The following is a 4,666-nucleotide window of genomic DNA, read 5'->3' as shown; positions in this document are numbered from 1 at the left end:
CTGGATATGATCACTGGTCTGACTGGCTTTGGCCAAGCACCTGCCCGAGCCTCCGCCTGGGGTGGGGGTGAGGAGAGGACTCTCATGAGGGTTGGAACTGTTTGTTGGGTGGACTGAAAGCTAAGTCCATTGAGTGAGTGTACTACAGCTCTGTCAGCATTTTTATCAACGGATTAGGTAAGGAAGGGAAACTGAACAGGTACGCAGATGACACAAACTGAGAAGGGTATAGAATACCACTGATTAACTATGTTCCTCCAGATTGAAAAGGATCACTGAGCCAAAGCACTTCAGATTTCCTCCCTCTAGAAACTGGGTCAGATCAGGAGCTCTGCTTTCTGCACAAAACCCACCCACTCTCCCTTGCTCTCTGCCTCCTCCCAGCTGTTTTTTTTCCTTTGGGATAGGGAGGTGGCGGGGAGAGCCCGCAGGTGCAGGAAGTTGGGTTGGTCTCTAACTTGAGATCTATAAAGAGATCCTAAGGAAATGCAGCCTCCCATAATAAAACAAAGTCCACATTCTCCAAGGCGAGCAAGGTGAAGGAAGACAGCTGTTTCTAGATCTAACTGTTCCGGTGAAATCCATCTCCCTGTTGAAATTCCTTCCCATCGCCAACCTCTGCTAGCCTTCCAGGCGTGCTCCATGTACTTAAAACCTTAAGTCAGTTGTAAGAGACAGGTTTGACCTTGAAATAGTAATGAAATAGTTTATGAACTATTAATGAAGAAAACAGGAATGAAAGCACAAAAGTTAAAAAGCATTTAAACAAGCCTGGCTTTTCAAGTGCACGCAGACCTTGGAGAGACTGGGGGTTTGGTTCCACACCACCCCAATAGAGCAAGTCTCACAGAGAGGTGGCTCATCATCTTTTCTGGTGGAGGGTCTTCCCTTTAAGAGTTTGTAAAAAATACACCAGAGAAGTGCAGTAACATGAAACGTCATAAAACCATGTATGCCTGTGTAGGTTTTTTCATTCTGTCAGCTTCCTGATTTACTTCTAGCCTGTACTAGACCAGGTATTTTCTTGCATTACCTTCACCCTACTTTGGAGATAACCTTTGCCTGGGTACCTTACCGGCTTTGTAGTTCCTGACTTGCCTTAACTTAGAAGTGCCATTCTTCAGGTCCATCTCCCTAGTTGCTGTTTCTTTAACTTCTGTACCTGATCTTGATCAAGACTACTTCTGACTACAAGTCTCCTAAGGCCCTCTGCCCCATTCTGGGTTCAGGTCTAGCAGAAGGCCTCACAAAAATGACCCCGTCAGGGAGGAGCCTGGAAGCTTCTCTGTGTGGTGTCCGAGACTGCTAACGTCTTTTAGGCCTTACTGGGCAGGTGGGGGCCATTACGATGAGCACTTGAATAATTTGCTAACACTTTGGCTTACTGTGTGCTTGGCATTGTCAGGTCTCTGCATGTATTAACTAATGTAATTCTCACAAGGAGCCTATAAAGTGGGCCTATAAAGTCCCACTTTGCAGATGAGAAAACAGGCACAGAGGATAGTGATTTGCCAGCAACTGACCGGCAGCCTGATTCCAGAACAGCTGTTCTGGTTCTCTGCTCTGTAGCTCTTCAGATTTCACTAAGGTTTTCATTTAATTCTGACAACTAAAGGTTTTCTTTAGGGACCTTAAATAACGTGTCCAGGTTCTAACAGCTGGGTAGTGGCAATCCTGGGTTTTCACCAGCTCTGCCCAACTAGGACCTGAGCTCTGAGCCATTCTTTTACTTCCCCAGAGGTTCTCAAACTGTTCCCACTGACGTTCCAGCAACTGAACCCAGGTGCTTGGTTACTCAAATGGTATAACAACATTTTTGCTCTATTTTCAGAAAATGTTAATGGACTTTTCTCAGCTGTTAAGAAATTATAAGCATTTCTTATAATTTTTCTTTATCAGTGGCAGATGACATAAGTTCTAGTAAATGATGGAACGAGAAGTAATGAACAGGTAGTGTATATTACCAGAAATATTCAAATACCTGAGCTAGTCTCATGGGTGTCAATTTTTGTTAGAACATTGAATAATGGTCTTTTTTTATATCAATTAACTTATGATAAAATTGGTCCAGTTATGCATTGTTTCACTTAAAGTCACAGAGCTACCATGACACTGAAGACTTACTGAATCCCATTTTATAGTGTCCCATATAAAAGCAACAGGACTTTGAATCTGAGATGTTTGAGAGCCATACACAATCACATCTGAAAAAATTCAGAATATACCCATATATGGTTGTAAAACAAATCTAATTAAAACCCTATTAAAAAGAAAAAGAACACCCTATGACAAGAATGCCTCCATTGCAGAGAAACTTGCAGGGCTTCTGGAGAGGAATTCTCTCACAGCCTGCAGAGGGATTTGGGAAGCCCCTTTCCCTCACCCAGGCCTGGCTGGCTACCTTGGAGGTGGGGAGATGGGGCCTGTGAAAGCCAGGTCTGAGCAAGAGATCATCCTCCTTCAGAGGCCGAGGCTATTACACATCCTGCACGCAGAGGTTGCCAGTGGCCTCTTTTCATATACTCCCAGGCTCAAGCAGCCTTACTGCATTTAGACCTGGACATGCTTCGTTAGGGCTAGGGTCAGGGCCAGGAAAAGAACTATTTACCTCACAATATGTTCCAGGTGGAGAGTAGATGGCTGTGATTTCTGGATTGGGAACTCAAAAACCCCGGGGAGTTTAACCTTCTTCTTCTCTCTTACTGTAATTTTCCATCCATGCAGGGTGTGGCCTTGACTCGTTTGTGGGGAGGATGTGGCCATCCATAGGGGAAGGGCCTTCTGCTTGATTCTGCCTTTGGTACTGGCCAGTGGGGCGAGAGAGAGAGAGAAAAGAGTCTGGTGCTGAGTCATTACTGGGTTACTTACCAGCTTCTCACAGGATGGATTCTGAGATGGAGGTTTGGAAGCTGTCTCAGCTTCTGGGCCCAATTTGGGAGTGGTGGCAAGGAATTCATGAGTCACAATTCCCTCAGAGTTCTCCTCCCCCAGAAAGGGTGGGAATAAAGTAGGCTTCAATTCATTCGAAGGGACATTCTCTCTGGAGGATAGGACTTTCTGTAAGTATTTCAGAACCCCCCTGCAATGGGGCCAAACATGCCACCCTTTAAGTTAAAGCATTGCCCGCCAACATTATCTTATCTAGGACAGAGACAAAGTCTCCTTAGTCCTAGCCATCCTTTCCGGAATAAGTGGGTCAGGTTAGCTGGTAGCCAGTGAGCACAGAGGGGGAGACTGGAAGCATAGTGCCAAGGAAAAAGCAGACTGGTGAACTGCATGCAGCAAGAGGACTTCTGGCGAAGGGGGCACTTGACCCATTGCTCACCAGTGCCTTTCTCGGTGGTCTTCCAAATCTTGATGACTTTTGAGGGATAAGATCTGCTTACAATTGCATCTTAAGGAGCCTGAACTCTGGCTACACTTGTAGGGGAAAAGGAGAAAGCACAGGGCCTCAAAGGGAGGTTTTTGTGGGCAGGATTAACCCACCCTGGGGAGGCTTTTCTTGGGAGCCCTAGCAGTCCTGAGCTAGAGAAAGACTGCTTGCTGGAGGTCCCATCAGCTGACAAGAGACCCTGGCTGAGGTTGTACTTCCACTGGAATGAACAAGGACTCCTCAAGCTTCTTCCCTCTTCCAAGTGCTGATGGGGCATTTCCTCAGGAGGGGGGACCTAGATACACAGGTGCATTCAGAAAACATTCTTCACTGTTCCTTTTCCCCGGAATGGCCTTCCCATACCCATCTCTATCCTAACCAACCCTCCATGTCTCCTCCATGAAGGCTTCCCTTTCCCACACAGATAGCCTGTTCTCTCTTTATCCTTAACTCCAAAAAAACCAACTTCCTCTTCCTTCTAGAATTTTTCGGAGGGGGGCGGGGAGGAACTCTTGTGCCATCCTGGTGGGATTGAAGAGATGTTGGGAGTCTGAAGGAAGGCACAGAATAAATTTAAAGATCTACTTGGTCTGGCTCTGGAAAGGGCATATAAAGTCCAAAGTGATAAACACTTCTGCTTTAAACCTGCCACTGAGGGCCTATGGGCTGCCCTGGAAATCTGGATTGTCCTGAGAGAGAAATAACACTGCTGTTTCTGGCAGAGGCCAAGAGGTCATGGACCGGTCACGTCTGTAACCAGGGCCAAAACTCATCTCTGGGCTGCAAGATTGGGTCCACTGTTGGTTGCTGACACACCTACCCCACCAAGGACTCCAAATGACCTTCACAAGTGAAGCCATTAAACTCCAGATTCTGTGGTTCTGTGGCCCAGAACCCAAACAGAGAGCACAGCAGTATATATCCTCACTGACAGCCCAATCCAGTGAGCCTCGCAGCTACCGCCAACCCGGCCACGTCAGTGAGCACAGGAGGCTCTGGAGGAGGAGCCTGGCCTCTAGGAGAATCTGTGTCCTCCCTCAGCTTTCCCCAGTTTCCTACACTCCTGGGGTTACTTGTTGCTGGGTCAAGGGAGCGAAGATTAAGGAGGATGGCCAAGAGAAAGGCAAAAGAATTACTTGAATTCAGAAACGCGTTCTCGCACTAGTCACAAGGACAACCCTCCAGGACTAGTCAATTCCCAAAGAAAGGATGCCTCTTGGGCAGTGCTGTACTCATTCACATCCAGCATCTGATCAAACCCGACCCTGTGAAACAGGAATTACCTTCAATTTA

Source organism: Rhinolophus sinicus, linkage group LG03 (assembly GCF_036562045.2).
Source record: "Rhinolophus sinicus isolate RSC01 linkage group LG03, ASM3656204v1, whole genome shotgun sequence".
NCBI classification, from domain to species: Eukaryota; Metazoa; Chordata; class Mammalia; order Chiroptera; family Rhinolophidae; genus Rhinolophus; species Rhinolophus sinicus.
The sequence above is the reverse complement of the archived record's forward strand: the minus strand, read 5'-3'. Positions refer to the sequence as shown.